At 37.5% G+C, this 20,846-nt stretch overlaps 29 non-coding genes across 29 annotated transcripts; all 29 read right to left on the bottom strand.

Annotated features, from left to right (window-relative positions):
* Window positions 1-798: 798 nt before the first annotated feature.
* Trnaf-gaa (transfer RNA phenylalanine (anticodon GAA)) lies at window positions 799-871 on the bottom strand. Its single transcript has one exon. It is a non-coding gene; the product is annotated as a tRNA-Phe (tRNA).
* A 607-nt stretch (window positions 872-1,478) lies between these two features.
* Window positions 1,479-1,551, bottom strand: Trnaf-gaa (transfer RNA phenylalanine (anticodon GAA)). Its single transcript has one exon. It is a non-coding gene; the product is annotated as a tRNA-Phe (tRNA).
* A 1,287-nt stretch (window positions 1,552-2,838) lies between these two features.
* Trnaf-gaa (transfer RNA phenylalanine (anticodon GAA)) lies at window positions 2,839-2,911 on the bottom strand. The gene has a single exon. It is a non-coding gene; the product is annotated as a tRNA-Phe (tRNA).
* Window positions 2,912-3,518: 607 nt separating this feature from the next.
* On the bottom strand, window positions 3,519-3,591 carry Trnaf-gaa (transfer RNA phenylalanine (anticodon GAA)). Its single transcript has one exon. It is a non-coding gene; the product is annotated as a tRNA-Phe (tRNA).
* A 607-nt stretch (window positions 3,592-4,198) lies between these two features.
* Trnaf-gaa (transfer RNA phenylalanine (anticodon GAA)) lies at window positions 4,199-4,271 on the bottom strand. The gene has a single exon. It is a non-coding gene; the product is annotated as a tRNA-Phe (tRNA).
* A 607-nt stretch (window positions 4,272-4,878) lies between these two features.
* Trnaf-gaa (transfer RNA phenylalanine (anticodon GAA)) lies at window positions 4,879-4,951 on the bottom strand. Its single transcript has one exon. It is a non-coding gene; the product is annotated as a tRNA-Phe (tRNA).
* Window positions 4,952-5,560: 609 nt separating this feature from the next.
* Window positions 5,561-5,633, bottom strand: Trnaf-gaa (transfer RNA phenylalanine (anticodon GAA)). The gene has a single exon. It is a non-coding gene; the product is annotated as a tRNA-Phe (tRNA).
* A 607-nt stretch (window positions 5,634-6,240) lies between these two features.
* Trnaf-gaa (transfer RNA phenylalanine (anticodon GAA)) lies at window positions 6,241-6,313 on the bottom strand. Its single transcript has one exon. It is a non-coding gene; the product is annotated as a tRNA-Phe (tRNA).
* A 607-nt stretch (window positions 6,314-6,920) lies between these two features.
* Trnaf-gaa (transfer RNA phenylalanine (anticodon GAA)) lies at window positions 6,921-6,993 on the bottom strand. The gene has a single exon. It is a non-coding gene; the product is annotated as a tRNA-Phe (tRNA).
* A 607-nt stretch (window positions 6,994-7,600) lies between these two features.
* On the bottom strand, window positions 7,601-7,673 carry Trnaf-gaa (transfer RNA phenylalanine (anticodon GAA)). The gene has a single exon. It is a non-coding gene; the product is annotated as a tRNA-Phe (tRNA).
* Window positions 7,674-8,280: 607 nt separating this feature from the next.
* Window positions 8,281-8,353, bottom strand: Trnaf-gaa (transfer RNA phenylalanine (anticodon GAA)). Its single transcript has one exon. It is a non-coding gene; the product is annotated as a tRNA-Phe (tRNA).
* A 607-nt stretch (window positions 8,354-8,960) lies between these two features.
* On the bottom strand, window positions 8,961-9,033 carry Trnaf-gaa (transfer RNA phenylalanine (anticodon GAA)). The gene has a single exon. It is a non-coding gene; the product is annotated as a tRNA-Phe (tRNA).
* A 607-nt stretch (window positions 9,034-9,640) lies between these two features.
* On the bottom strand, window positions 9,641-9,713 carry Trnaf-gaa (transfer RNA phenylalanine (anticodon GAA)). The gene has a single exon. It is a non-coding gene; the product is annotated as a tRNA-Phe (tRNA).
* Window positions 9,714-10,320: 607 nt separating this feature from the next.
* On the bottom strand, window positions 10,321-10,393 carry Trnaf-gaa (transfer RNA phenylalanine (anticodon GAA)). The gene has a single exon. It is a non-coding gene; the product is annotated as a tRNA-Phe (tRNA).
* A 607-nt stretch (window positions 10,394-11,000) lies between these two features.
* Window positions 11,001-11,073, bottom strand: Trnaf-gaa (transfer RNA phenylalanine (anticodon GAA)). Its single transcript has one exon. It is a non-coding gene; the product is annotated as a tRNA-Phe (tRNA).
* Window positions 11,074-11,680: 607 nt separating this feature from the next.
* Trnaf-gaa (transfer RNA phenylalanine (anticodon GAA)) lies at window positions 11,681-11,753 on the bottom strand. The gene has a single exon. It is a non-coding gene; the product is annotated as a tRNA-Phe (tRNA).
* Window positions 11,754-12,360: 607 nt separating this feature from the next.
* On the bottom strand, window positions 12,361-12,433 carry Trnaf-gaa (transfer RNA phenylalanine (anticodon GAA)). Its single transcript has one exon. It is a non-coding gene; the product is annotated as a tRNA-Phe (tRNA).
* Window positions 12,434-13,040: 607 nt separating this feature from the next.
* On the bottom strand, window positions 13,041-13,113 carry Trnaf-gaa (transfer RNA phenylalanine (anticodon GAA)). The gene has a single exon. It is a non-coding gene; the product is annotated as a tRNA-Phe (tRNA).
* Window positions 13,114-13,720: 607 nt separating this feature from the next.
* On the bottom strand, window positions 13,721-13,793 carry Trnaf-gaa (transfer RNA phenylalanine (anticodon GAA)). Its single transcript has one exon. It is a non-coding gene; the product is annotated as a tRNA-Phe (tRNA).
* Window positions 13,794-14,400: 607 nt separating this feature from the next.
* On the bottom strand, window positions 14,401-14,473 carry Trnaf-gaa (transfer RNA phenylalanine (anticodon GAA)). Its single transcript has one exon. It is a non-coding gene; the product is annotated as a tRNA-Phe (tRNA).
* A 607-nt stretch (window positions 14,474-15,080) lies between these two features.
* On the bottom strand, window positions 15,081-15,153 carry Trnaf-gaa (transfer RNA phenylalanine (anticodon GAA)). Its single transcript has one exon. It is a non-coding gene; the product is annotated as a tRNA-Phe (tRNA).
* Window positions 15,154-15,760: 607 nt separating this feature from the next.
* Window positions 15,761-15,833, bottom strand: Trnaf-gaa (transfer RNA phenylalanine (anticodon GAA)). Its single transcript has one exon. It is a non-coding gene; the product is annotated as a tRNA-Phe (tRNA).
* A 607-nt stretch (window positions 15,834-16,440) lies between these two features.
* On the bottom strand, window positions 16,441-16,513 carry Trnaf-gaa (transfer RNA phenylalanine (anticodon GAA)). Its single transcript has one exon. It is a non-coding gene; the product is annotated as a tRNA-Phe (tRNA).
* Window positions 16,514-17,120: 607 nt separating this feature from the next.
* On the bottom strand, window positions 17,121-17,193 carry Trnaf-gaa (transfer RNA phenylalanine (anticodon GAA)). Its single transcript has one exon. It is a non-coding gene; the product is annotated as a tRNA-Phe (tRNA).
* A 607-nt stretch (window positions 17,194-17,800) lies between these two features.
* Window positions 17,801-17,873, bottom strand: Trnaf-gaa (transfer RNA phenylalanine (anticodon GAA)). Its single transcript has one exon. It is a non-coding gene; the product is annotated as a tRNA-Phe (tRNA).
* Window positions 17,874-18,480: 607 nt separating this feature from the next.
* On the bottom strand, window positions 18,481-18,553 carry Trnaf-gaa (transfer RNA phenylalanine (anticodon GAA)). The gene has a single exon. It is a non-coding gene; the product is annotated as a tRNA-Phe (tRNA).
* A 601-nt stretch (window positions 18,554-19,154) lies between these two features.
* Window positions 19,155-19,227, bottom strand: Trnaf-gaa (transfer RNA phenylalanine (anticodon GAA)). The gene has a single exon. It is a non-coding gene; the product is annotated as a tRNA-Phe (tRNA).
* A 607-nt stretch (window positions 19,228-19,834) lies between these two features.
* Window positions 19,835-19,907, bottom strand: Trnaf-gaa (transfer RNA phenylalanine (anticodon GAA)). The gene has a single exon. It is a non-coding gene; the product is annotated as a tRNA-Phe (tRNA).
* Window positions 19,908-20,520: 613 nt separating this feature from the next.
* On the bottom strand, window positions 20,521-20,593 carry Trnaf-gaa (transfer RNA phenylalanine (anticodon GAA)). Its single transcript has one exon. It is a non-coding gene; the product is annotated as a tRNA-Phe (tRNA).
* Between the last annotated feature and the right edge of the window lie 253 nt (window positions 20,594-20,846).

Below are 20,846 nucleotides of genomic sequence, written 5' to 3'. Positions count from 1 at the left end.
GACGTGCATGACATTAATGTAGCTACATCTATTCATTCTATGGTAAAAACTGTCTTTGGATTATCTTGCAAAAGTGGTGAGTAGCAAAAAATATCCTGCCAGCCGCCGGATTGTTCCGTGCCGGAACCCGGGATTGAACCGGGGGCCTTTAGATCTTCAGTCTAACGCTCTCCCAACTGCGCTATTCCGGCTGACAAGGATTGTTCTCCAATTAGGTGTATTTATTGATATGTAGCATCTACAACCTTGTGCTGATTTTGATATACATGTGAAACTGAAAGAGTGTAAATTAAGAATTTTATTTTCGTGTGTTAGGTGGGTCCTTTGAGCCTCTGGAAAGATCCCTTCTTTACCTGACAGTATAATTTCAAAAAACGTGTTCTAAGAATATTCATGTCTATGTTAATAAGTCCGTGTATTTTGCTCATTATAGGATTTTAGCTTTAATACACAATAAATTATGCTTTCATGAACAAGAAAAACGTTAATGTCTCGTCGACGCTATCTTTTGAACATCAAGATTGACTTGACCATACTTTTGGCATCATAAAGGATCGTCTTCAACGTTACCAACTTGAAGTTAGATTTACGGACAGTTCATGATTTGAAAGACAGCGCCATTCATCTGTCAAATGTGTGTTTTCTTCTCTCGTATATCGTATTAGTTGTCTCTGAAATCTGACGTGCATGACATTAATGTAGCTACATCTATTCATTCTATGGTAAAAACTGTCTTTGGATTATCTTGCAAAAGTGGTGAGTAGCAAAAAATATCCTGCCAGCCGCCGGATTGTTCCGTGCCGGAACCCGGGATTGAACCGGGGGCCTTTAGATCTTCAGTCTAACGCTCTCCCAACTGAGCTATTCCGGCTGACAAGGATTGTTCTCCAATTAGGTGTATTTATTGATATGTAGCATCTACAACCTTGTGCTGATTTTGATATACATGTGAAACTGAAAGAGTGTAAATTAAGAATTTTATTTTCGTGTGTTAGGTGGGTCCTTTGAGCCTCTGGAAAGATCCCTTCTTTACCTGACAGTATAATTTCAAAAAACGTGTTCTAAGAATATTCATGTCTATGTTAATAAGTCCGTGTATTTTGCTCATTATAGGATTTTAGCTTTAATACAAAATAAATTATGCTTTCATGAACAAGAAAAACGTTAATGTCTCGTCGACGCTATCTTTTGAACATCAAGATTGACTTGACCATACTTTTGGCATCATAAAGGATCGTCTTCAACGTTACCAACTTGAAGTTAGATTTACGGACAGTTCATGATTTGAAAGACAGCGCCATTCATCTGTCAAATGTGTGTTTTCTTCTCTCGTATATCGTATTAGTTGTCTCTGAAATCTGACGTGAATGACATTAATGTAGCTACATCTATTCATTCTATGGTAAAAACTGTCTTTGGATTATCTTGCAAAAGTGGTGAGTAGCAAAAAATATCCTGCCAGCCGCCGGATTGTTCCGTGCCGGAACCCGGGATTGAACCGGGGGCCTTTAGATCTTCAGTCTAACGCTCTCCCAACTGAGCTATTCCGGCTGACAAGGATTGTTCTCCAATTAGGTGTATTTATTGATATGTAGCATCTACAACCTTGTGCTGATTTTGATATACATGTGAAACTGAAAGAGTGTAAATTAAGAATTTTATTTTCGTGTGTTAGGTGGGTCCTTTGAGCCTCTGGAAAGATCCCTTCTTTACCTGACAGTATAATTTCAAAAAACGTGTTCTAAGAATATTCATGTCTATGTTAATAAGTCCGTGTATTTTGCTCATTATAGGATTTTAGCTTTAATACAAAATAAATTATGCTTTCATGAACAAGAAAAACGTTAATGTCTCGTCGACGCTATCTTTTGAACATCAAGATTGACTTGACCATACTTTTGGCATCATAAAGGATCGTCTTCAACGTTACCAACTTGAAGTTAGATTTACGGACAGTTCATGATTTGAAAGACAGCGCCATTCATCTGTCAAATGTGTGTTTTCTTCTCTCGTATATCGTATTAGTTGTCTCTGAAATCTGACGTGCATGACATTAATGTAGCTACATCTATTCATTCTATGGTAAAAACTGTCTTTGGATTATCTTGCAAAAGTGGTGAGTAGCAAAAAATATCCTGCCAGCCGCCGGATTGTTCCGTGCCGGAACCCGGGATTGAACCGGGGGCCTTTAGATCTTCAGTCTAACGCTCTCCCAACTGCGCTATTCCGGCTGACAAGGATTGTTCTCCAATTAGGTGTATTTATTGATATGTAGCATCTACAACCTTGTGCTGATTTTGATATACATGTGAAACTGAAAGAGTGTAAATTAAGAATTTTATTTTCGTGTGTTAGGTGGGTCCTTTGAGCCTCTGGAAAGATCCCTTCTTTACCTGACAGTATAATTTCAAAAAACGTGTTCTAAGAATATTCATGTCTATGTTAATAAGTCCGTGTATTTTGCTCATTATAGGATTTTAGCTTTAATACACAATAAATTATGCTTTCATGAACAAGAAAAACGTTAATGTCTCGTCGACGCTATCTTTTGAACATCAAGATTGACTTGACCATACTTTTGGCATCATAAAGGATCGTCTTCAACGTTACCAACTTGAAGTTAGATTTACGGACAGTTCATGATTTGAAAGACAGCGCCATTCATCTGTCAAATGTGTGTTTTCTTCTCTCGTATATCGTATTAGTTGTCTCTGAAATCTGACGTGCATGACATTAATGTAGCTACATCTATTCATTCTATGGTAAAAACTGTCTTTGGATTATCTTGCAAAAGTGGTGAGTAGCAAAAAATATCCTGCCAGCCGCCGGATTGTTCCGTGCCGGAACCCGGGATTGAACCGGGGGCCTTTAGATCTTCAGTCTAACGCTCTCCCAACTGAGCTATTCCGGCTGACAAGGATTGTTCTCCAATTAGGTGTATTTATTGATATGTAGCATCTACAACCTTGTGCTGATTTTGATATACATGTGAAACTGAAAGAGTGTAAATTAAGAATTTTATTTTCGTGTGTTAGGTGGGTCCTTTGAGCCTCTGGAAAGATCCCTTCTTTACCTGACAGTATAATTTCAAAAAACGTGTTCTAAGAATATTCATGTCTATGTTAATAAGTCCGTGTATTTTGCTCATTATAGGATTTTAGCTTTAATACAAAATAAATTATGCTTTCATGAACAAGAAAAACGTTAATGTCTCGTCGACGCTATCTTTTGAACATCAAGATTGACTTGACCATACTTTTGGCATCATAAAGGATCGTCTTCAACGTTACCAACTTGAAGTTAGATTTACGGACAGTTCATGATTTGAAAGACAGCGCCATTCATCTGTCAAATGTGTGTTTTCTTCTCTCGTATATCGTATTAGTTGTCTCTGAAATCTGACGTGCATGACATTAATGTAGCTACATCTATTCATTCTATGGTAAAAACTGTCTTTGGATTATCTTGCAAAAGTGGTGAGTAGCAAAAAATATCCTGCCAGCCGCCGGATTGTTCCGTGCCGGAACCCGGGATTGAACCGGGGGCCTTTAGATCTTCAGTCTAACGCTCTCCCAACTGAGCTATTCCGGCTGACAAGGATTGTTCTCCAATTAGGTGTATTTATTGATATGTAGCATCTACAACCTTGTGCTGATTTTGATATACATGTGAAACTGAAAGAGTGTAAATTAAGAATTTTATTTTCGTGTGTTAGGTGGGTCCTTTGAGCCTCTGGAAAGATCCCTTCTTTACCTGACAGTATAATTTCAAAAAACGTGTTCTAAGAATATTCATGTCTATGTTAATAAGTCCGTGTATTTTGCTCATTATAGGATTTTAGCTTTAATACAAAATAAATTATGCTTTCATGAACAAGAAAAACGTTAATGTCTCGTCGACGCTATCTTTTGAACATCAAGATTGACTTGACCATACTTTTGGCATCATAAAGGATCGTCTTCAACGTTACCAACTTGAAGTTAGATTTACGGACAGTTCATGATTTGAAAGACAGCGCCATTCATCTGTCAAATGTGTGTTTTCTTCTCTCGTATATCGTATTAGTTGTCTCTGAAATCTGACGTGCATGACATTAATGTAGCTACATCTATTCATTCTATGGTAAAAACTGTCTTTGGATTATCTTGCAAAAGTGGTGAGTAGCAAAAAATATCCTGCCAGCCGCCGGATTGTTCCGTGCCGGAACCCGGGATTGAACCGGGGGCCTTTAGATCTTCAGTCTAACGCTCTCCCAACTGAGCTATTCCGGCTGACAAGGATTGTTCTCCAATTAGGTGTATTTATTGATATGTAGCATCTACAACCTTGTGCTGATTTTGATATACATGTGAAACTGAAAGAGTGTAAATTAAGAATTTTATTTTCGTGTGTTAGGTGGGTCCTTTGAGCCTCTGGAAAGATCCCTTCTTTACCTGACAGTATAATTTCAAAAAACGTGTTCTAAGAATATTCATGTCTATGTTAATAAGTCCGTGTATTTTGCTCATTATAGGATTTTAGCTTTAATACAAAATAAATTATGCTTTCATGAACAAGAAAAACGTTAATGTCTCGTCGACGCTATCTTTTGAACATCAAGATTGACTTGACCATACTTTTGGCATCATAAAGGATCGTCTTCAACGTTACCAACTTGAAGTTAGATTTACGGACAGTTCATGATTTGAAAGACAGCGCCATTCATCTGTCAAATGTGTGTTTTCTTCTCTCGTATATCGTATTAGTTGTCTCTGAAATCTGACGTGCATGACATTAATGTAGCTACATCTATTCATTCTATGGTAAAAACTGTCTTTGGATTATCTTGCAAAAGTGGTGAGTAGCAAAAAATATCCTGCCAGCCGCCGGATTGTTCCGTGCCGGAACCCGGGATTGAACCGGGGGCCTTTAGATCTTCAGTCTAACGCTCTCCCAACTGAGCTATTCCGGCTGACAAGGATTGTTCTCCAATTAGGTGTATTTATTGATATGTAGCATCTACAACCTTGTGCTGATTTTGATATATACATGTGAAACTGAAAGAGTGTAAATTAAGAATTTTATTTTCGTGTGTTAGGTGGGTCCTTTGAGCCTCTGGAAAGATCCCTTCTTTACCTGACAGTATAATTTCAAAAAACGTGTTCTAAGAATATTCATGTCTATGTTAATAAGTCCGTGTATTTTGCTCATTATAGGATTTTAGCTTTAATACAAAATAAATTATGCTTTCATGAACAAGAAAAACGTTAATGTCTCGTCGACGCTATCTTTTGAACATCAAGATTGACTTGACCATACTTTTGGCATCATAAAGGATCGTCTTCAACGTTACCAACTTGAAGTTAGATTTACGGACAGTTCATGATTTGAAAGACAGCGCCATTCATCTGTCAAATGTGTGTTTTCTTCTCTCGTATATCGTATTAGTTGTCTCTGAAATCTGACGTGCATGACATTAATGTAGCTACATCTATTCATTCTATGGTAAAAACTGTCTTTGGATTATCTTGCAAAAGTGGTGAGTAGCAAAAAATATCCTGCCAGCCGCCGGATTGTTCCGTGCCGGAACCCGGGATTGAACCGGGGGCCTTTAGATCTTCAGTCTAACGCTCTCCCAACTGAGCTATTCCGGCTGACAAGGATTGTTCTCCAATTAGGTGTATTTATTGATATGTAGCATCTACAACCTTGTGCTGATTTTGATATACATGTGAAACTGAAAGAGTGTAAATTAAGAATTTTATTTTCGTGTGTTAGGTGGGTCCTTTGAGCCTCTGGAAAGATCCCTTCTTTACCTGACAGTATAATTTCAAAAAACGTGTTCTAAGAATATTCATGTCTATGTTAATAAGTCCGTGTATTTTGCTCATTATAGGATTTTAGCTTTAATACAAAATAAATTATGCTTTCATGAACAAGAAAAACGTTAATGTCTCGTCGACGCTATCTTTTGAACATCAAGATTGACTTGACCATACTTTTGGCATCATAAAGGATCGTCTTCAACGTTACCAACTTGAAGTTAGATTTACGGACAGTTCATGATTTGAAAGACAGCGCCATTCATCTGTCAAATGTGTGTTTTCTTCTCTCGTATATCGTATTAGTTGTCTCTGAAATCTGACGTGCATGACATTAATGTAGCTACATCTATTCATTCTATGGTAAAAACTGTCTTTGGATTATCTTGCAAAAGTGGTGAGTAGCAAAAAATATCCTGCCAGCCGCCGGATTGTTCCGTGCCGGAACCCGGGATTGAACCGGGGGCCTTTAGATCTTCAGTCTAACGCTCTCCCAACTGAGCTATTCCGGCTGACAAGGATTGTTCTCCAATTAGGTGTATTTATTGATATGTAGCATCTACAACCTTGTGCTGATTTTGATATACATGTGAAACTGAAAGAGTGTAAATTAAGAATTTTATTTTCGTGTGTTAGGTGGGTCCTTTGAGCCTCTGGAAAGATCCCTTCTTTACCTGACAGTATAATTTCAAAAAACGTGTTCTAAGAATATTCATGTCTATGTTAATAAGTCCGTGTATTTTGCTCATTATAGGATTTTAGCTTTAATACAAAATAAATTATGCTTTCATGAACAAGAAAAACGTTAATGTCTCGTCGACGCTATCTTTTGAACATCAAGATTGACTTGACCATACTTTTGGCATCATAAAGGATCGTCTTCAACGTTACCAACTTGAAGTTAGATTTACGGACAGTTCATGATTTGAAAGACAGCGCCATTCATCTGTCAAATGTGTGTTTTCTTCTCTCGTATATCGTATTAGTTGTCTCTGAAATCTGACGTGCATGACATTAATGTAGCTACATCTATTCATTCTATGGTAAAAACTGTCTTTGGATTATCTTGCAAAAGTGGTGAGTAGCAAAAAATATCCTGCCAGCCGCCGGATTGTTCCGTGCCGGAACCCGGGATTGAACCGGGGGCCTTTAGATCTTCAGTCTAACGCTCTCCCAACTGAGCTATTCCGGCTGACAAGGATTGTTCTCCAATTAGGTGTATTTATTGATATGTAGCATCTACAACCTTGTGCTGATTTTGATATACATGTGAAACTGAAAGAGTGTAAATTAAGAATTTTATTTTCGTGTGTTAGGTGGGTCCTTTGAGCCTCTGGAAAGATCCCTTCTTTACCTGACAGTATAATTTCAAAAAACGTGTTCTAAGAATATTCATGTCTATGTTAATAAGTCCGTGTATTTTGCTCATTATAGGATTTTAGCTTTAATACAAAATAAATTATGCTTTCATGAACAAGAAAAACGTTAATGTCTCGTCGACGCTATCTTTTGAACATCAAGATTGACTTGACCATACTTTTGGCATCATAAAGGATCGTCTTCAACGTTACCAACTTGAAGTTAGATTTACGGACAGTTCATGATTTGAAAGACAGCGCCATTCATCTGTCAAATGTGTGTTTTCTTCTCTCGTATATCGTATTAGTTGTCTCTGAAATCTGACGTGCATGACATTAATGTAGCTACATCTATTCATTCTATGGTAAAAACAGTCTTTGGATTATCTTGCAAAAGTGGTGAGTAGCAAAAAATATCCTGCCAGCCGCCGGATTGTTCCGTGCCGGAACCCGGGATTGAACCGGGGGCCTTTAGATCTTCAGTCTAACGCTCTCCCAACTGAGCTATTCCGGCTGACAAGGATTGTTCTCCAATTAGGTGTATTTATTGATATGTAGCATCTACAACCTTGTGCTGATTTTGATATACATGTGAAACTGAAAGAGTGTAAATTAAGAATTTTATTTTCGTGTGTTAGGTGGGTCCTTTGAGCCTCTGGAAAGATCCCTTCTTTACCTGACAGTATAATTTCAAAAAACGTGTTCTAAGAATATTCATGTCTATGTTAATAAGTCCGTGTATTTTGCTCATTATAGGATTTTAGCTTTAATACAAAATAAATTATGCTTTCATGAACAAGAAAAACGTTAATGTCTCGTCGACGCTATCTTTTGAACATCAAGATTGACTTGACCATACTTTTGGCATCATAAAGGATCGTCTTCAACGTTACCAACTTGAAGTTAGATTTACGGACAGTTCATGATTTGAAAGACAGCGCCATTCATCTGTCAAATGTGTGTTTTCTTCTCTCGTATATCGTATTAGTTGTCTCTGAAATCTGACGTGCATGACATTAATGTAGCTACATCTATTCATTCTATGGTAAAAACTGTCTTTGGATTATCTTGCAAAAGTGGTGAGTAGCAAAAAATATCCTGCCAGCCGCCGGATTGTTCCGTGCCGGAACCCGGGATTGAACCGGGGGCCTTTAGATCTTCAGTCTAACGCTCTCCCAACTGAGCTATTCCGGCTGACAAGGATTGTTCTCCAATTAGGTGTATTTATTGATATGTAGCATCTACAACCTTGTGCTGATTTTGATATACATGTGAAACTGAAAGAGTGTAAATTAAGAATTTTATTTTCGTGTGTTAGGTGGGTCCTTTGAGCCTCTGGAAAGATCCCTTCTTTACCTGACAGTATAATTTCAAAAAACGTGTTCTAAGAATATTCATGTCTATGTTAATAAGTCCGTGTATTTTGCTCATTATAGGATTTTAGCTTTAATACAAAATAAATTATGCTTTCATGAACAAGAAAAACGTTAATGTCTCGTCGACGCTATCTTTTGAACATCAAGATTGACTTGACCATACTTTTGGCATCATAAAGGATCGTCTTCAACGTTACCAACTTGAAGTTAGATTTACGGACAGTTCATGATTTGAAAGACAGCGCCATTCATCTGTCAAATGTGTGTTTTCTTCTCTCGTATATCGTATTAGTTGTCTCTGAAATCTGACGTGCATGACATTAATGTAGCTACATCTATTCATTCTATGGTAAAAACTGTCTTTGGATTATCTTGCAAAAGTGGTGAGTAGCAAAAAATATCCTGCCAGCCGCCGGATTGTTCCGTGCCGGAACCCGGGATTGAACCGGGGGCCTTTAGATCTTCAGTCTAACGCTCTCCCAACTGAGCTATTCCGGCTGACAAGGATTGTTCTCCAATTAGGTGTATTTATTGATATGTAGCATCTACAACCTTGTGCTGATTTTGATATACATGTGAAACTGAAAGAGTGTAAATTAAGAATTTTATTTTCGTGTGTTAGGTGGGTCCTTTGAGCCTCTGGAAAGATCCCTTCTTTACCTGACAGTATAATTTCAAAAAACGTGTTCTAAGAATATTCATGTCTATGTTAATAAGTCCGTGTATTTTGCTCATTATAGGATTTTAGCTTTAATACAAAATAAATTATGCTTTCATGAACAAGAAAAACGTTAATGTCTCGTCGACGCTATCTTTTGAACATCAAGATTGACTTGACCATACTTTTGGCATCATAAAGGATCGTCTTCAACGTTACCAACTTGAAGTTAGATTTACGGACAGTTCATGATTTGAAAGACAGCGCCATTCATCTGTCAAATGTGTGTTTTCTTCTCTCGTATATCGTATTAGTTGTCTCTGAAATCTGACGTGCATGACATTAATGTAGCTACATCTATTCATTCTATGGTAAAAACTGTCTTTGGATTATCTTGCAAAAGTGGTGAGTAGCAAAAAATATCCTGCCAGCCGCCGGATTGTTCCGTGCCGGAACCCGGGATTGAACCGGGGGCCTTTAGATCTTCAGTCTAACGCTCTCCCAACTGAGCTATTCCGGCTGACAAGGATTGTTCTCCAATTAGGTGTATTTATTGATATGTAGCATCTACAACCTTGTGCTGATTTTGATATACATGTGAAACTGAAAGAGTGTAAATTAAGAATTTTATTTTCGTGTGTTAGGTGGGTCCTTTGAGCCTCTGGAAAGATCCCTTCTTTACCTGACAGTATAATTTCAAAAAACGTGTTCTAAGAATATTCATGTCTATGTTAATAAGTCCGTGTATTTTGCTCATTATAGGATTTTAGCTTTAATACAAAATAAATTATGCTTTCATGAACAAGAAAAACGTTAATGTCTCGTCGACGCTATCTTTTGAACATCAAGATTGACTTGACCATACTTTTGGCATCATAAAGGATCGTCTTCAACGTTACCAACTTGAAGTTAGATTTACGGACAGTTCATGATTTGAAAGACAGCGCCATTCATCTGTCAAATGTGTGTTTTCTTCTCTCGTATATCGTATTAGTTGTCTCTGAAATCTGACGTGCATGACATTAATGTAGCTACATCTATTCATTCTATGGTAAAAACTGTCTTTGGATTATCTTGCAAAAGTGGTGAGTAGCAAAAAATATCCTGCCAGCCGCCGGATTGTTCCGTGCCGGAACCCGGGATTGAACCGGGGGCCTTTAGATCTTCAGTCTAACGCTCTCCCAACTGAGCTATTCCGGCTGACAAGGATTGTTCTCCAATTAGGTGTATTTATTGATATGTAGCATCTACAACCTTGTGCTGATTTTGATATACATGTGAAACTGAAAGAGTGTAAATTAAGAATTTTATTTTCGTGTGTTAGGTGGGTCCTTTGAGCCTCTGGAAAGATCCCTTCTTTACCTGACAGTATAATTTCAAAAAACGTGTTCTAAGAATATTCATGTCTATGTTAATAAGTCCGTGTATTTTGCTCATTATAGGATTTTAGCTTTAATACAAAATAAATTATGCTTTCATGAACAAGAAAAACGTTAATGTCTCGTCGACGCTATCTTTTGAACATCAAGATTGACTTGACCATACTTTTGGCATCATAAAGGATCGTCTTCAACGTTACCAACTTGAAGTTAGATTTACGGACAGTTCATGATTTGAAAGACAGCGCCATTCATCTGTCAAATGTGTGTTTTCTTCTCTCGTATATCGTATTAGTTGTCTCTGAAATCTGACGTGCATGACATTAATGTAGCTACATCTATTCATTCTATGGTAAAAACTGTCTTTGGATTATCTTGCAAAAGTGGTGAGTAGCAAAAAATATCCTGCCAGCCGCCGGATTGTTCCGTGCCGGAACCCGGGATTGAACCGGGGGCCTTTAGATCTTCAGTCTAACGCTCTCCCAACTGAGCTATTCCGGCTGACAAGGATTGTTCTCCAATTAGGTGTATTTATTGATATGTAGCATCTACAACCTTGTGCTGATTTTGATATACATGTGAAACTGAAAGAGTGTAAATTAAGAATTTTATTTTCGTGTGTTAGGTGGGTCCTTTGAGCCTCTGGAAAGATCCCTTCTTTACCTGACAGTATAATTTCAAAAAACGTGTTCTAAGAATATTCATGTCTATGTTAATAAGTCCGTGTATTTTGCTCATTATAGGATTTTAGCTTTAATACAAAATAAATTATGCTTTCATGAACAAGAAAAACGTTAATGTCTCGTCGACGCTATCTTTTGAACATCAAGATTGACTTGACCATACTTTTGGCATCATAAAGGATCGTCTTCAACGTTACCAACTTGAAGTTAGATTTACGGACAGTTCATGATTTGAAAGACAGCGCCATTCATCTGTCAAATGTGTGTTTTCTTCTCTCGTATATCGTATTAGTTGTCTCTGAAATCTGACGTGCATGACATTAATGTAGCTACATCTATTCATTCTATGGTAAAAACTGTCTTTGGATTATCTTGCAAAAGTGGTGAGTAGCAAAAAATATCCTGCCAGCCGCCGGATTGTTCCGTGCCGGAACCCGGGATTGAACCGGGGGCCTTTAGATCTTCAGTCTAACGCTCTCCCAACTGAGCTATTCCGGCTGACAAGGATTGTTCTCCAATTAGGTGTATTTATTGATATGTAGCATCTACAACCTTGTGCTGATTTTGATATACATGTGAAACTGAAAGAGTGTAAATTAAGAATTTTATTTTCGTGTGTTAGGTGGGTCCTTTGAGCCTCTGGAAAGATCCCTTCTTTACCTGACAGTATAATTTCAAAAAACGTGTTCTAAGAATATTCATGTCTATGTTAATAAGTCCGTGTATTTTGCTCATTATAGGATTTTAGCTTTAATACAAAATAAATTATGCTTTCATGAACAAGAAAAACGTTAATGTCTCGTCGACGCTATCTTTTGAACATCAAGATTGACTTGACCATACTTTTGGCATCATAAAGGATCGTCTTCAACGTTACCAACTTGAAGTTAGATTTACGGACAGTTCATGATTTGAAAGACAGCGCCATTCATCTGTCAAATGTGTGTTTTCTTCTCTCGTATATCGTATTAGTTGTCTCTGAAATCTGACGTGCATGACATTAATGTAGCTACATCTATTCATTCTATGGTAAAAACTGTCTTTGGATTATCTTGCAAAAGTGGTGAGTAGCAAAAAATATCCTGCCAGCCGCCGGATTGTTCCGTGCCGGAACCCGGGATTGAACCGGGGGCCTTTAGATCTTCAGTCTAACGCTCTCCCAACTGAGCTATTCCGGCTGACAAGGATTGTTCTCCAATTAGGTGTATTTATTGATATGTAGCATCTACAACCTTGTGCTGATTTTGATATACATGTGAAACTGAAAGAGTGTAAATTAAGAATTTTATTTTCGTGTGTTAGGTGGGTCCTTTGAGCCTCTGGAAAGATCCCTTCTTTACCTGACAGTATAATTTCAAAAAACGTGTTCTAAGAATATTCATGTCTATGTTAATAAGTCCGTGTATTTTGCTCATTATAGGATTTTAGCTTTAATACAAAATAAATTATGCTTTCATGAACAAGAAAAACGTTAATGTCTCGTCGACGCTATCTTTTGAACATCAAGATTGACTTGACCATACTTTTGGCATCATAAAGGATCGTCTTCAACGTTACCAACTTGAAGTTAGATTTACGGACAGTTCATGATTTGAAAGACAGCGCCATTCATCTGTCAAATGTGTGTTTTCTTCTCTCGTATATCGTATTAGTTGTCTCTGAAATCTGACGTGCATGACATTAATGTAGCTACATCTATTCATTCTATGGTAAAAACTGTCTTTGGATTATCTTGCAAAAGTGGTGAGTAGCAAAAAATATCCTGCCAGCCGCCGGATTGTTCCGTGCCGGAACCCGGGATTGAACCGGGGGCCTTTAGATCTTCAGTCTAACGCTCTCCCAACTGAGCTATTCCGGCTGACAAGGATTGTTCTCCAATTAGGTGTATTTATTGATATGTAGCATCTACAACCTTGTGCTGATTTTGATATACATGTGAAACTGAAAGAGTGTAAATTAAGAATTTTATTTTCGTGTGTTAGGTGGGTCCTTTGAGCCTCTGGAAAGATCCCTTCTTTACCTGACAGTATAATTTCAAAAAACGTGTTCTAAGAATATTCATGTCTATGTTAATAAGTCCGTGTATTTTGCTCATTATAGGATTTTAGCTTTAATACAAAATAAATTATGCTTTCATGAACAAGAAAAACGTTAATGTCTCGTCGACGCTATCTTTTGAACATCAAGATTGACTTGACCATACTTTTGGCATCATAAAGGATCGTCTTCAACGTTACCAACTTGAAGTTAGATTTACGGACAGTTCATGATTTGAAAGACAGCGCCATTCATCTGTCAAATGTGTGTTTTCTTCTCTCGTATATCGTATTAGTTGTCTCTGAAATCTGACGTGCATGACATTAATGTAGCTACATCTATTCATTCTATGGTAAAAACTGTCTTTGGATTATCTTGCAAAAGTGGTGAGTAGCAAAAAATATCCTGCCAGCCGCCGGATTGTTCCGTGCCGGAACCCGGGATTGAACCGGGGGCCTTTAGATCTTCAGTCTAACGCTCTCCCAACTGAGCTATTCCGGCTGACAAGGATTGTTCTCCAATTAGGTGTATTTATTGATATGTAGCATCTACAACCTTGTGCTGATTTTGATATACATGTGAAACTGAAAGAGTGTAAATTAAGAATTTTATTTTCGTGTGTTAGGTGGGTCCTTTGAGCCTCTGGAAAGATCCCTTCTTTACCTGACAGTATAATTTCAAAAAACGTGTTCTAAGAATATTCATGTCTATGTTAATAAGTCCGTGTATTTTGCTCATTATAGGATTTTAGCTTTAATACAAAATAAATTATGCTTTCATGAACAAGAAAAACGTTAATGTCTCGTCGACGCTATCTTTTGAACATCAAGATTGACTTGACCATACTTTTGGCATCATAAAGGATCGTCTTCAACGTTACCAACTTGAAGTTAGATTTACGGACAGTTCATGATTTGAAAGACAGCGCCATTCATCTGTCAAATGTGTGTTTTCTTCTCTCGTATATCGTATTAGTTGTCTCTGAAATCTGACGTGCATGACATTAATGTAGCTACATCTATTCATTCTATGGTAAAAACTGTCTTTGGATTATCTTGCAAAAGTGGTGAGTAGCAAAAAATATCCTGCCAGCCGCCGGATTGTTCCGTGCCGGAACCCGGGATTGAACCGGGGGCCTTTAGATCTTCAGTCTAACGCTCTCCCAACTGAGCTATTCCGGCTGACAAGGATTGTTCTCCAATTAGGTGTATTTATTGATATGTAGCATCTACAACCTTGTGCTGATTTTGATATACATGTGAAACTGAAAGAGTGTAAATTAAGAATTTTATTTTCGTGTGTTAGGTGGGTCCTTTGAGCCTCTGGAAAGATCCCTTCTTTACCTGACAGTATAATTTCAAAAAACGTGTTCTAAGAATATTCATGTCTATGTTAATAAGTCCGTGTATTTTGCTCATTATAGGATTTTAGCTTTAATACAAAATAAATTATGCTTTCATGAACAAGAAAAACGTTAATGTCTCGTCGACGCTATCTTTTGAACATCAAGATTGACTTGACCATACTTTTGGCATCATAAAGGATCGTCTTCAACGTTACCAACTTGAAGTTAGATTTACGGACAGTTCATGATTTGAAAGACAGCGCCATTCATCTGTCAAATGTGTGTTTTCTTCTCTCGTATATCGTATTAGTTGTCTCTGAAATCTGACGTGCATGACATTAATGTAGCTACATCTATTCATTCTATGGTAAAAACTGTCTTTGGATTATCTTGCAAAAGTGGTGAGTAGCAAAAAATATCCTGCCAGCCGCCGGATTGTTCCGTGCCGGAACCCGGGATTGAACCGGGGGCCTTTAGATCTTCAGTCTAACGCTCTCCCAACTGAGCTATTCCGGCTGACAAGGATTGTTCTCCAATTAGGTGTATTTATTGATATGTAGCATCTACAACCTTGTGCTGATTTTGATATACATGTGAAACTGAAAGAGTGTAAATTAAGAATTTTATTTTCGTGTGTTAGGTGGGTCCTTTGAGCCTCTGGAAAGATCCCTTCTTTACCTGACAGTATAATTTCAAAAAACGTGTTCTAAGAATATTCATGTCTATGTTAATAAGTCCGTGTATTTTGCTCATTATAGGATTTTAGCTTTAATACAAAATAAATTATGCTTTCATGAACAAGAAAAACGTTAATGTCTCGTCGACGCTATCTTTTGAACATCAAGATTGACTTGACCATACTTTTGGCATCATAAAGGATCGTCTTCAACGTTACCAACTTGAAGTTAGATTTACGGACAGTTCATGATTTGAAAGACAGCGCCATTCATCTGTCAAATGTGTGTTTTCTTCTCTCGTATATCGTATTAGTTGTCTCTGAAATCTGACGTGCATGACATTAATGTAGCTACATCTATTCATTCTATGGTAAAAACTGTCTTTGGATTATCTTGCAAAAGTGGTGAGTAGCAAAAAATATCCTGCCAGCCGCCGGATTGTTCCGTGCCGGAACCCGGGATTGAACCGGGGGCCTTTAGATCTTCAGTCTAACGCTCTCCCAACTGAGCTATTCCGGCTGACAAGGATTGTTCTCCAATTAGGTGTATTTATTGATATGTAGCATCTACAACCTTGTGCTGATTTTGATATACATGTGAAACTGAAAGAGTGTAAATTAAGAATTTTATTTTCGTGTGTTAGGTGGGTCCTTTGAGCCTCTGGAAAGATCCCTTCTTTACCTGACAGTATAATTTCAAAAAACGTGTTCTAAGAATATTCATGTCTATGTTAATAAGTCCGTGTATTTTGCTCATTATAGGATTTTAGCTTTAATACAAAATAAATTATGCTTTCATGAACAAGAAAAACGTTAATGTCTCGTCGACGCTATCTTTTGAACATCAAGATTGACTTGACCATACTTTTGGCATCATAAAGGATCGTCTTCAACGTTACCAACTTGAAGTTAGATTTACGGACAGTTCATGATTTGAAAGACAGCGCCATTCATCTGTCAAATGTGTGTTTTCTTCTCTCGTATATCGTATTAGTTGTCTCTGAAATCTGACGTGCATGACATTAATGTAGCTACATCTATTCATTCTATGGTAAAAACTGTCTTTGGATTATCTTGCAAAAGTGGTGAGTAGCAAAAAATATCCTGCCAGCCGCCGGATTGTTCCGTGCCGGAACCCGGGATTGAACCGGGGGCCTTTAGATCTTCAGTCTAACGCTCTCCCAACTGAGCTATTCCGGCTGACAAGGATTGTTCTCCAATTAGGTGTATTTATTGATATGTAGCATCTACAACCTTGTGCTGATTTTGATATACATGTGAAACTGAAAGAGTGTAAATTAAGAATTTTATTTTCGTGTGTTAGGTGGGTCCTTTGAGCCTCTGGAAAGATCCCTTCTTTACCTGACAGTATAATTTCAAAAAACGTGTTCTAAGAATATTCATGTCTATGTTAATAAGTCCGTGTATTTTGCTCATTATAGGATTTTAGCTTTAATACAAAATAAATTATGCTTTCATGAACAAGAAAAACGTTAATGTCTCGTCGACGCTATCTTTTGAACATCAAGATTGACTTGACCATACTTTTGGCATCATAAAGGATCGTCTTCAACGTTACCAACTTGAAGTTAGATTTACGGACAGTTCATGATTTGAAAGACAGCGCCATTCATCTGTCAAATGTGTGTTTTCTTCTCTCGTATATCGTATTAGTTGTCTCTGAAATCTGACGTGCATGACATTAATGTAGCTACATCTATTCATTCTATGGTAAAAACTGTCTTTGGATTATCTTGCAAAAGTGGTGAGTAGCAAAAAATATCCTGCCAGCCGCCGGATTGTTCCGTGCCGGAACCCGGGATTGAACCGGGGGCCTTTAGATCTTCAGTCTAACGCTCTCCCAACTGAGCTATTCCGGCTGACAAGGATTGTTCTCCAATTAGGTGTATTTATTGATATGTAGCATCTACAACCTTGTGCTGATTTTGATATACATGTGAAACTGAAAGAGTGTAAATTAAGAATTTTATTTTCGTGTGTTAGGTGGGTCCTTTGAGCCTCTGGAAAGATCCCTTCTTTACCTGACAGTATAATTTCAAAAAACGTGTTCTAAGAATATTCATGTCTATGTTAATAAGTCCGTGTATTTTGCTCATTATAGGATTTTAGCTTTAATACAAAATAAATTATGCTTTCATGAACAAGAAAAACGTTAATGTCTCGTCGACGCTATCTTTTGAACATCAAGATTGACTTGACCATACTTTTGGCATCATAAAGGATCGTCTTCAACGTTACCAACTTGAAGTTAGATTTACGGACAGTTCATGATTTGAAAGACAGCGCCATTCATCTGTCAAATGTGTGTTTTCTTCTCTCGTATATCGTATTAGTTGTCTCTGAAATCTGACGTGCATGACATTAATGTAGCTACATCTATTCATTCTATGGTAAAAACTGTCTTTGGATTATCTTGCAAAAGTGGTGAGTAGCAAAAAATATCCTGCCAGCCGCCGGATTGTTCCGTGCCGGAACCCGGGATTGAACCGGGGGCCTTTAGATCTTCAGTCTAACGCTCTCCCAACTGAGCTATTCCGGCTGACAAGGATTGTTCTCCAATTAGGTGTATTTATTGATATGTAGCATCTACAACCTTGTGCTGATTTTGATATACATGTGAAACTGAAAGAGTGTAAATTAAGAATTTTATTTTCGTGTGTTAGGTGGGTCCTTTGAGCCTCTGGAAAGATCCCTTCTTTACCTGACAGTATAATTTCAAAAAACGTGTTCTAAGAATATTCATGTCTATGTTAATAAGTCCGTGTATTTTGCTCATTATAGGATTTTAGCTTTAATACAAAATAAATTATGCTTTCATGAACAAGAAAAACGTTAATGTCTCGTCGACGCTATCTTTTGAACATCAAGATTGACTTGACCATACTTTTGGCATCATAAAGGATCGTCTTCAACGTTACCAACTTGAAGTTAGATTTACGGACAGTTCATGATTTGAAAGACAGCGCCATTCATCTGTCAAATGTGTGTTTTCTTCTCTCGTATATCGTATTAGTTGTCTCTGAAATCTGACGTGCATGACATTAATGTAGCTACATCTATTCATTCTATGGTAAAAACTGTCTTTGGATTATCTTGCAAAAGTGGTGAGTAGCAAAAAATATCCTGCCAGCCGCCGGATTGTTCCGTGCCGGAACCCGGGATTGAACCGGGGGCCTTTAGATCTTCAGTCTAACGCTCTCCCAACTGAGCTATTCCGGCTGACAAGGATTGTTCTCCAATTAGGTGTATTTATTGATATGTAGCATCTACAACCTTGTGCTGATTTTGATATACATGTGAAACTGAAAGAGTGTAAATTAAGAATTTTATTTTCGTGTGTTAGGTGGGTCCTTTGAGCCTCTGGAAAGATCCCTTCTTTACCTGACAGTATAATTTCAAAAAACGTGTTCTAAGAATATTCATGTCTATGTTAATAAGTCCGTGTATTTTGCTCATTATAGGATTTTAATACAAAATAAATTATGCTTTCATGAACAAGAAAAACGTTAATGTCTCGTCGACGCTATCTTTTGAACATCAAGATTGACTTGACCATACTTTTGGCATCATAAAGGATCGTCTTCAACGTTACCAACTTGAAGTTAGATTTACGGACAGTTCATGATTTGAAAGACAGCGCCATTCATCTGTCAAATGTGTGTTTTCTTCTCTCGTATATCGTATTAGTTGTCTCTGAAATCTGACGTGCATGACATTAATGTAGCTACATCTATTCATTCTATGGTAAAAACTGTCTTTGGATTATCTTGCAAAAGTGGTGAGTAGCAAAAAATATCCTGCCAGCCGCCGGATTGTTCCGTGCCGGAACCCGGGATTGAACCGGGGGCCTTTAGATCTTCAGTCTAACGCTCTCCCAACTGAGCTATTCCGGCTGACAAGGATTGTTCTCCAATTAGGTGTATTTATTGATATGTAGCATCTACAACCTTGTGCTGATTTTGATATACATGTGAAACTGAAAGAGTGTAAATTAAGAATTTTATTTTCGTGTGTTAGGTGGGTCCTTTGAGCCTCTGGAAAGATCCCTTCTTTACCTGACAGTATAATTTCAAAAAACGTGTTCTAAGAATATTCATGTCTATGTTAATAAGTCCGTGTATTTTGCTCATTATAGGATTTTAGCTTTAATACAAAATAAATTATGCTTTCATGAACAAGAAAAACGTTAATGTCTCGTCGACGCTATCTTTTGAACATCAAGATTGACTTGACCATACTTTTGGCATCATAAAGGATCGTCTTCAACGTTACCAACTTGAAGTTAGATTTACGGACAGTTCATGATTTGAAAGACAGCGCCATTCATCTGTCAAATGTGTGTTTTCTTCTCTCGTATATCGTATTAGTTGTCTCTGAAATCTGACGTGCATGACATTAATGTAGCTACATCTATTCATTCTATGGTAAAAACTGTCTTTGGATTATCTTGCAAAAGTGGTGAGTAGCAAAAAATATCCTGCCAGCCGCCGGATTGTTCCGTGCCGGAACCCGGGATTGAACCGGGGGCCTTTAGATCTTCAGTCTAACGCTCTCCCAACTGAGCTATTCCGGCTGACAAGGATTGTTCTCCAATTAGGTGTATTTATTGATATGTAGCATCTACAACCTTGTGCTGATTTTGATATACATGTGAAACTGAAAGAGTGTAAATTAAGAATTTTATTTTCGTGTGTTAGGTGGGTCCTTTGAGCCTCTGGAAAGATCCCTTCTTTACCTGACAGTATAATTTCAAAAAACGTGTTCTAAGAATATTCATGTCTATGTTATTGTTAATAAGTCCGTGTATTTTGCTCATTATAGGATTTTAGCTTTAATACAAAATAAATTATGCTTTCATGAACAAGAAAAACGTTAATGTCTCGTCGACGCTATCTTTTGAACATCAAGATTGACTTGACCATACTTTTGGCATCATAAAGGATCGTCTTCAACGTTACCAACTTGAAGTTAGATTTACGGACAGTTCATGATTTGAAAGACAGCGCCATTCATCTGTCAAATGTGTGTTTTCTTCTCTCGTATATCGTATTAGTTGTCTCTGAAATCTGACGTGCATGACATTAATGTAGCTACATCTATTCATTCTATGGTAAAAACTGTCTTTGGATTATCTTGCAAAAGTGGTGAGTAGCAAAAAATATCCTGCCAGCCGCCGGATTGTTCCGTGCCGGAACCCGGGATTGAACCGGGGGCCTTTAGATCTTCAGTCTAACGCTCTCCCAACTGAGCTATTCCGGCTGACAAGGATTGTTCTCCAATTAGGTGTATTTATTGATATGTAGCATCTACAACCTTGTGCTGATTTTGATATACATGTGAAACTGAAAGAGTGTAAATTAAGAATTTTATTTTCGTGTGTTAGGTGGGTCCTTTGAGCCTCTGGAAAGATCCCTTCTTTACCTGACAGTATAATTTCAAAAAACGTGTTCTAAGAATATTCATGTCTATGTTAATAAGTCCGTGTATTTTGCTCATTATAGGATTTTAGCTT

This window comes from Mytilus californianus, unplaced genomic scaffold, assembly GCF_021869535.1.
Source record: "Mytilus californianus isolate M0D057914Y unplaced genomic scaffold, xbMytCali1.0.p SCAF_14, whole genome shotgun sequence".
NCBI classification, from domain to species: domain Eukaryota; kingdom Metazoa; phylum Mollusca; class Bivalvia; order Mytilida; family Mytilidae; genus Mytilus; species Mytilus californianus.
Note: the sequence above shows the minus strand (reverse complement) of the source record. Positions and strands in the feature narration are given on the sequence as shown.